Source organism: Rhinopithecus bieti, unplaced genomic scaffold, assembly GCF_001698545.2.
Source record: "Rhinopithecus bieti isolate Rb0 unplaced genomic scaffold, ASM169854v2 scaffold_21155, whole genome shotgun sequence".
Classification (NCBI taxonomy): Eukaryota; Metazoa; Chordata; class Mammalia; order Primates; family Cercopithecidae; genus Rhinopithecus; species Rhinopithecus bieti.
The window spans coordinates 38283-48495 of NW_016810615.1; the positions used below are offsets into that span (position 1 = coordinate 38283).

Here is a 10213-nt window from a genome sequence, read left to right on the forward strand (position 1 = left end):
TAGTACCTGATATGTAGTTTTTTGACCCATCCCCCACTGCAACCTTTAGTAGTCCACAGTGTCAATTGTTCCCGCATTTATGTCCATGTGTGCTCAGTGATTAGCTCCCACTTATAAGCGAGAATGTCCAGTGTTTGGTTTTCTGTTCCTGCAATACTATCTCACACAGTCAGAATGGCTGTTAATAAAAAGTCAAAAAACAACAGATGCTGATAAGGCTATGGAGAAAAGGGAATTCTTAAACACATCCTCTCCTAATGGCCATCGCTGCTCACAATTCAGAGACATAATCCCACTGAGGTCTTGGAAATATAATTCATCCATGTGCTCTAGGAAGTTAAATGACTTGATGAACCCATACCTGTGCTTCTCCATGATGTCCTGAGAACTCTGACACTCCTGAAGAAACAGGCTGAGGGTGCTTTCTTGGTCATTTGCCATATTACAATGATTCCTTTAACCGTAAGCATGCAGATTAGAATCTATCTCTAGAAAAGCTTGATATTGCAAGGCTTAGGCCATTCCAGACCCACTACATAATTGATAGAAGATACAACAAATAAAAAGAATTAGAGCTTGTCAATTCTTTCATCTTGATATCTTACACCGTGTCAGAAGAACTTTTTGTGGGCTTTCTGCTTTAATATTTGTATTCAAGAGTTAAGGAACCTCACCTCTCAGCACTCCAAATGAGAAAGTTAAAGCTTCAATCAGTAGTTTTTACTGGCAATTTTCTCACGTATAAAAAAGGAAGGCAGGTCACCTCAAGGGAGAAGCAGTGACCAAGTTATTTTGAAAGCACTTACCCATGGATATGCCTCTTTTTGCCTAACTCTCTCAGGACTTTGAAAATCAGAGAGGTCAGGAATCTGCTTGGACAGAAACTTCACTGGGGCTATTAATAAGGTTATTATCAATTGATTTATTAATATTATCTTTAAAGAAAAGGTCTTTGGCTAAAAAATTATTGATGTTTCTCTTATTTGCTAACTTTTTTTTAAAACCACTTATTAATTTGGGTCCTGTCAATAAAGGGGGTGGGGCAGTATTCTGATCTTTATATGAATTCGTATAAAATAATGTATTAACTATTTTAAAATTAACTTCTATTTTTAAAAATGAATGCATCAGACCGAAAACTAAATGTCAGTATTGATGGTTAGATCCTACTTCACTCTCTCTACCTCCAGGCGGGCTATTTACTGTTTTCCTCTCCCACAGTCCCCTGCCCCCCTACAGTAGACAAGACCAGGTGACTAGTTCTTGCCAAAGGGCTGTGAGCAGAAGCAAAGTGTGCCATTTTCAGACCAAAGCATTTGGGAGCCAGTGCCCAGCTCTCTTTTTTCCTGCCATGGTGACCTGGAAGCCTCCTGTTTTCCATGGCGGAGCTACAAGCTGCCAGAGGCCTGAAACTTGCAGTTGCCATTTAGAAAGAGCTGCTGTTGAGAGTCACCACTGGATCTGGAGAGTCACCACTGGACCATTCTACATGACTGAGAAATAACCTTTATGTGTTAAGACACTGAAATTTAGAGGTTGGTTTGTTACCAAACACAGCCTAGCCTAAACAGACTAAACTACTTCCAATTCTCTAATACATCTAAAGGACCTATTCCAATGTAATTCAATCAACAATACATGTTAAATAGCTACAATATGTAAACATAATAGGTAGATAGAGAACCAGTATTTGCTTGCATAAAATAGGTACGCCGTAGAAGAACTAAAAGTCAGACGTGGGTAGAATAAAAAAAAAAAGCATTGTCTCTCCAGAATTATTTCCCAAGCTAGTTTGAAGACACCTTTATTTTACTTCAGCAAATGCCTACTGAATGTCTATTAAGTACAAAGCATCTGCTGGGCAGAAAGCTGCAAAGATGGATAAGAAAATCCTTGATCTTGGCTGGGCCCGGGTGGCTCAAGCTGTGAAATCCAGCAGGCTTGGAGGGCGCGAGACGGGCGAGAGGTGCGACGAGTTCAGGGATCGACAACCCATCCGGCTAGCACACGGTGAGAGACGCGCCGGTCTCTAGCGTAGAGAATGAGCAAAAGAAAGTTAGCCGGTGCGAGGGGTGGCGGGCACGCTGTTAGGTGTGCCCAGCGCGGGTCGTGTACTCGAGGCAGGAGAGATGGCGTGAACGCGGGGAGGCGGAGCGCGGTGTGCAGTGAGCCTCTGAGATCCGGCCCACTGGGGCGATGCTCGAGCCGGGGGGGGCAGAGAGACGACTGGGTCGGCGCGTCTCAGAAAAAAGATAAAAAGAAAAGAGAAAAGAAAGAAAGAGAAAATCCTTGATCTTGAAAGGTCTGTCAGGCCAGTGAAGAAGACAGACAAGCTCACAGGTGATTATAGGACCCTGTGTAGGGTCAAGGCAGAAGAAAGTGTGAGTTGCCATGGAAGCACAAAGGGCTACATGGCTCAGACTAGGAGAATCATGGAAGGCTTCTTCATGGAAGTAATTCCTAAGACGCAATAGCTAGATTGATTCTCGTTCTTTTCTTTTTACAGAGGAAGACAGCTATCAAATCTAGATGCTGCTTTGCTATTCAGTTGGAATTTTATATGTGTAAAGTAGTTGGCTCTTAAAGAAAATAAAAGCAAAATAGAATTTCAGTTTGCTTTAGGCAAACAAAGATAGACATAAAACTCAATTCTTGCCGTGAATCGCAACCCGTTGAGAGTCCCACCCTTCATATGCATTTGCCCTAAATATAATCTTCCTCTGCACATTCATATAATAAGCTTCTAAAGCACATGTGTATATTCCATATTTCTGTTCCTTTCTATAAGTTATATGTCCATATTAACATGGCTTAGAATGCCAGTTGTATTTGGAATGTACGGGCCAACAATTTAGTAAACTAGTCAAGAATTTGGATTTTGAAACCAGCTTTCCAGATCCTGGCTCTGGCCATAACTAGCTGATTGATCACAGACAGATTACTAAACTCAGAATGCATTTGTTTCTTCAGCAGTGGAGATGAGATGAATGGGACCTACCTCAAAGAACTGTTATGAGAATTAAATGAATTTATATATATACATACATATATATACACATATATACACACACACACATACATACACACATATATATAAAATCAACCTAGAATAGTAAATGTTTGATGAATCAGCTAATATCAATAATCAGAGTTTTATTAACTTTGTAGAAATATTTTCATTTGGAATTTATAATTCTGTCCTAAAATATGATACTTAATTTTGCATGGAAACAGAGCAATATGTTTGAGAAATTATGACTTTAAAGACAGTGGTTATTTAATAATATTAATAAACTAAAAAACAATTCCCCAGCAGATTCATGAAAGAAGGCATTGTGAATGGAGGTAAGTAGCTGTGGTACTGAAAAAAGGCACTCCACTGAGTGCCCCAGTGTCCCTTTGTAAAAGAGATTGTCTATTTTGCCTATTTAAATAAAAGTTTTATTGAGAAGAATATGAATATTAAAATTTCATGTCTCTGTGAGGTGCCATCTCTAGAACATGGTCTTTTATACCTCAATAAGAAACATTGACTGAAAAACCCTAAGGTTAGGAAGTCATGTGAAGCAGTCTCCTCACTCTAGTCAAATTCATCTTAATTGTTTTATTTTACAGATAATACAACTGAATTCCAGAAATATTAGTGTTAACTAAAATTAAGAGTTGTAGCAAGGATTAGGACTCAAAATTCCTGACTGCTGGTAAAATAGCCTTACTGGGCTTTAACTTCAACCATACAGTGCTTAGTATTACAAAGTGTAACATCCCACTATTTTCTAACTGAAAATAGATCAGTTGAGCGACTATAATCCTTGAAATCAGTAAATTTTAAACATTGTTCTGGTCCTGATTTGCTCTATTCTAACCTCCAAGTCATTTATCATGTTAGGATTTCTCACACTCTAACAATAAAAACATCAAAGCACTTTAATCTTACCTACTTCTTGGGAAAGCAATAATAATTGTAAAGTTATTTGAAATGGCAAGTACAAGGAAAAAAAATCTGATTCAATGTTCTCTTCCTATTTCAATATCAAAGCCCAGTGCTGCAAGTTAAGGATAGAATGAAATCACTTGAAATCAAATGGTTGATAAAATTTCCCAAAGCTCAGCTGAATCTCATTATATCAGATCCTTTAGTTACTAGGGTATGCAACTATTACACAAAAAGATTACACTGTCTGTTCAGAAGTAGGTTGACATTCTTCCCTTCACTCTGCGTTACCTCATATCCTTGATTTTTAACATTGTTCCAAACCTCCTTAGATTCCATGGTGTGTGTGTGTGTGTTTGTATGGAATGCTCAAAGTGTGAGCTCACAGAATATGAAAAACTCACTCTTCTTTACATAGTGGGAATGCTGTTTCCTTAGTCTTTTGTAAATATATTTTTTTCAAAAGTTATTTTGTGCTTCACTTAAACAAAATAAAATCTGACATCAGGATTGTGGGTGATAATGGGAGGTAAGTGATGTAAGCATATTAAAGCAAAGTCCTTCATTTAAAGAACTGATCCACCCACTTCTTAAGTGTTTCTTGCTATTCACTGCAGAATCTGGAGGACTTACACACAGTACTTCTCTAGGTACCAACCACAAAGCTTCCATGAATTTATTGGAATTTTATCTTTTACCCTGGCCCTAATGAAACAGCACCCAGCTATCAAATGTAAAAATATAGAAGCCAACACCATCAACCTCAGGTTTCAAGAGCTCCACATTTTTATTTATGTCTAATTCATCTCTGAAATATAGAATCAATAATGGAATTAATCCATTATTCCAAACATATCCAGAATAAGCTGGGTGGGGGGACTGACACTACAGCAGCTAAGAGTTTAGAACTCACATAAAAGCTCTTTAATTTGACAAACAGACACACCTTGCTTTTCATACTCCAGATAATTCAGAGCTGTGGGAGCACACAAAATAGAAGTTGGAAGTTTATAAAAAGAGATGCTGAACAGGAGACTGTGCACATTGTAAGAGTAAAAGCTTGAGAAATGTGAATGCATATAAATAAATTTAAACTTTAATCTGCTGAATATTTTGAGCAAGAGATCAACATAATAAGGTATGTGTTTTAGGAGCAGATTATGCATTGGAGTCAGAAAGATTAGTCAGGAAGCTAATATATGAATTTGGGAGAAGTTAATGAAGCCTGAGTCAGATCAATGACAGTGACCAGAAAGGATTAATTCAAGAGATAGTCAAGAGGTATATTTGAGAGAGTGAGAGTTAGAGGGCAGATGGAAGACTCTCAAATTCCCAGAAATTTGATTTCAATTTACTATCAGACCAGGCAATTTGCTGGAGACACATTATTCAGAGAGAGAATTGCATGATAAGAATAAGGAAGGAAAATTGGGTCCTTCTTTCCAACATAGTGGATTAGACATTTTTAGCATGCCTCTACCATTTGGAAATAGCAAAATAGTGCATAAAAATCAAATCTATGAGCTTTAATTTAAAAAGGAAAATGGGAATCTACCACAATCATGAAGGACACCTTAGATCCTGCAGCAGAGAACAACGGCAAATAGCCCCTGTGATGGCAACTAGCTGATAAGAGTGAAGCTCCAGTATGTAAGGAAGGCAGAGAGCCTCCCTCTGTGACTCACCTTTCCACTGAGGATCTGAGCAGCCCAGGCTGAGGGAGAGCACTTTGTTTCTCCCAAGCCCTGGCGCTAACTTGTGGAGAGGCTTGGAGATGCTTTGAGGGAAAGACACCAGGAATAGCTGCAGGCATTTTCCCAGACCTGGAACACTGCATTAAAAATGTAGGATGCCATTTTTAATCTGGGCACATACAAAGACTGCCATTCTTTGGTAACCTGGCAGTGTGGCTGCAGGAGCATTTTAGTCTTGGGCCAGAGATTGGAGCATCTACTCCAGAGCAAGGTAGGGACCTCCACAGTCAGATCTGTGGAAAGTGCCTGAGCAGTAGCTACTGGAACTGTGTTCTCAACCATTATAGGCCTGGAGCAGAAGCAGAGCTGCTACAGCTGCAGTTTCTCCTGGATGACAAGACTTACAGCCAGGACCAGCTTAGCAACCTGGAACTGATCTTCACATGTCATTGCTGGGTGCCCCAGTCTGCTCCTCTGAGATTGTGTAGCAGGGTTATCTTTTCTTCAACCTCAGGCAGAAAACCAGGTAGAGGACCTGCTTGCCCAGACCAGCAGCCTGAGCCATACCACCCCTTCATGGACGTAGACCAGGGTGCAGCAGGGCTCTTATTCTCCATGCCCAGGCAGATCTCCAGGAATTCAAAGCACCCTCTTACCTGGATCAGCAACCTGAGCCACCCGACCCTTCCTGTGCATAGATCATGGTGCACTGGGACCGACTCTGCTCCACACGGAGGCAGATTGCCAGGCATGTGGAACAACCACTCACATGAAATAGCGGCCTGAATCACCCTATCCCTCCTGTACAGAGATCCTTTATAGGGGGCACCTCTCCATTTCATGCCAGGCAGATAGATCTCCAGGCATTCAAAGCACCCACCCACCTGGATCAGCAACCTGAGCTTCCCCACCCTTTCTGGGCATAGATGGTAGTGCATATATCCCTCTCTGCTCCACACCAGGGGAGATCTCCAAGCATTCAAAATACCTGCTTGCCCAGATTGGCAGCCTGAGCCACCCCATCATTCCTGTGCAGAGATCTGTGTGCAGGGGGGCCTTCTCTGCTCCATGCTCAGGCAGATCTCCAAGTATTTGGAGGAACCACTCACCTGGAACAGCAGCCTCAGCTGTCCCACCTGTCTTATGCAGAGATCCTGGTGCCAGGGGGCACCTCTCCACTACATGGCCAGGCAGATTTTCAGGCATCTAGAGCACCCACTGTCCTAGATTGGGAGTTTAGGCCATCCCCATGCAAAGAACTTGAAGCTGAGGAGGTTTCCCAGTTCTACACCTAGGCATATCTCTGGGTGTTTGGTGGCTGCCCACTGGATTCTCCCTCAGTGGTGGGGCTTGTGCTTGCCATCAGGGGACCTGTAGCAAACCTGTCCAGACTAGATCTGTACATCTGCCCCCAACATCCCAGGACTGAGGATGGAATTCAGACAATTGTGCACTCCATGAATCAGCCCATTGCCTAAGGCAACAAGAGCTTCTCCCAGTAATTACGGATCAAGTATATACCCAGCCACATTGGCCATGGCCAGCTCTTATGTATAAGCACCACGCATCCACTGGTTTATAGGTCGAACGGCACAGCTCAATAAAAACCTGTGACAGAAGTGCACAGGGCTATGGAAACAAAGCCAAAAGACCCTACTCAACATTCTCGAAAGTCACACACACTAGGGAGGGAGGGAGAAGGGAAAGAAAATGACAATTGTATAGGGAAAGAAAGAAAAGAAAATCCTACCTGCACAAAAGTCATTTTAAAATCAGAAGTGCCAGTATCTCCAGATGAGAAAGAACCAGTGCAAGAATTCTGGCACTATGAAAAATACGAATGTAGTGATACCACCAAAGGATCACACTAGCTTTTCAGCAATGGTCCCTAGGCAATACGGAAACTCAGAAATGACAGATAAAGAACTCAAATCATGGATTGCAAGGAATCTCAATGAGATCAAAGAGAAAACTGAAAATCATCACAAAAAAAAAAACTTCTAAAGCAATCCAAGAAAGGAAAGAAGAGATACACATCTTAAAAAGAAATAAATCAGAGCTTCTAGAATCAATAAATTCAAGTAATTTCAAAATTCAATCGAAAGTTTTATCAATAGACTGAACCATGCAAAATAAAAATGTTTTAGAGCTTGAACAACAATCTTTCAAAGTAGTCAGATAAAACTAAGGCAAAGGACATTAACAAATAAACATCTTCAAGAAGTATGGAATTATGTAAAGTATCAAAACCGCAAATTATTGGCATTCCTGAGAGAGATGAAGAAAAAAAAACAAACCTGGGAAACACACTTGAGGAACAAATCTTTTAAAAATCTCTAATCTTGATAGAGAAGTACATAGCCAGATACAAGAAATCCAGAGAACACCTGAAAGATACTACAGAAAATGAACATCACCAATACATATCATGCCCAGGCTCTTTAAAGGCAATGCTAAGGGCTGAGTGTGGTGGCTCATGCCTGCATCGCAGCACTTTGGGACGCTGAGGCAGGTGGATTACTTTAGGTCAGGAGTTCAAGACCAGCCTGGCCAACATGGTGAAACCCTGTCTCTCCTAAAAGCACAAAAATTACCCAGGCATGGTGGTGGGCACCTGTAATCCCAGCTACTCAGGAGGCTGAGGAGAATCACTTGAACCTGGGAGGTGGAGGTTGCAGTGAACTGAGATGGCACCACTGTACTCTAGCCTTAGTGAAAGAGCAAGACTTCATCAAAAAAAAAAAAAAAAAAAAAGGCAATGCTAAAGGAAAAATCCTAAAAGCAGCTAGAGAAAAAGGTCACATCACATACAAAGAAAGCCCCATCAGGCTAACAGCTGACTTCTTAGCAGAAACCTTACAAGCCAGACTAGACTGGGGGCCAATTTTCAGCATTCTTAAAAATAAAAAAAGAAAGAAACTCCAACCAAGAATTTCATATCCCATCAAACTAAGCTTCATAAGCCAAGGGGAAATAAAATATTTTCAAGGCAAACAAGCACTGAGGGAATTCGTTATCACTAGACCAGCCTTACAAGAGATCCTTAAGTAGTTCTACACATGGAAATTAAAGAATAATACCTGCTACTACAAAAACATACTTAAGTACATAGCCCACACCCCCTATCAAGCAACCACACAATAGAAACTACAAAGCAACTACCTAACAACTACATGATAGGATCAAAACCTCACATCCTCATACATCCATATTAACCTGGAAAGTAAATAATCTAAATCCCTTACTTAAGAGGCACAGAGTGGGAAGGTGGGGAAAAAAGGAAAAAAAAAAAAAAAAAGACCTATCTGTCTTCTGTCTTCAAGAGACACATTTCACACATAGTGACACCCACAGGCTCAAAGTAAAGGGTTGGAAAAAGATCTGCCATGTAAACGGAAAACATAAAAAGAGCAAGGGTCATTATTCTTACATCAGATAAAACAGACTTTATAACAACAATGTAAAATAGGACAAAGAAGGTAATTATGTAATGCTAAAGGGTTTAACAAGATGATTTACTATCATATATATGCACCCAACACTGGAGCACCCAGATTCATAAAATACTTCTAAATCTACAAAAATACATAGCCACACAAAGATAGTGAGGGACTTCAACACCCCAGTGGCAGTGTTAGACAGATCATCAAGTCAGAAAACAAATTATGAACTTAAATTTGACAAATTGGACCTAATAAATATCTACAGAACACTCTACCCATCAACAACAGAATATACATTCGTCTCCTCTGCACCAGAACATATTCCAAGATTAACCACATGCTCTACCATAAAGCAAATTTCAAATTCCAAAAACAAATTGAAAGCATACCTACCACTCTCAGGCCACAGTGGAATAAAACTAAAAATAAATACTAAGAGGATCCCCCAAAACCACAAAATCACATGGAAATGAAACAGCTTGTCCTGAATAACTTTTGGGTAAACAACAAAATTAAGTCAACAATAAAAAACTTATTTGAAATAAATGAAAACAGAGACACAGCACACCAAAATCTCTGGGATGCAACAAAAGCAGTGTTAGGAGGAAAGTTTATAGGACTAAATGCTGACATCAAAGAAATTAGAAAGATCTCAAATTAATGATCTAACATCAAACCTAAAGGAACTAGAAAAACAAGAACAAACTAGCCCCAGGGCTAGCAGAATAAAAAAAATAATTAAAATCAGAAAATAATTGAACAAAATTGAGACCCAAAAATCCATATAAAGAATCGACAAAGCCAACAGCTGGTTCTTTGAAAGGATAAACAAGATTAATAGACCACTAGCTAGATTAACAAAAAAAAAAGAAGATCCAAATAATCACAATCAGAAATGACAAGGTAATATTACAACCAATTCCACAGAAACGCAAAAGATTCTCAGACTATTATGATCACACTTAAAAGGCACAGAATGGGAAGGTGGATATAAAATATGCATATAAACTAGAAAATCTTGAGGAAATGAATAAATTCCTGAAAACACAATCTCCCACGATTAAATCAGGAAAAAATTGAAAACCCGAAGAGACCAATATTGAGTTCCAAGACTGAATCCATAATAAATTTAAAAAAAAAAA

General features: G+C 39.8%; 1 pseudogene; it reads left to right on the plus strand.

Moving 5' to 3' along the window:
• Nucleotides 1–1877: 1877 nt before the first annotated feature.
• The window catches only part of LOC108542475 (eukaryotic initiation factor 4A-I-like), a 39851-nt pseudogene continuing 31515 nt past the window's right edge, over nucleotides 1878–10213 (plus strand).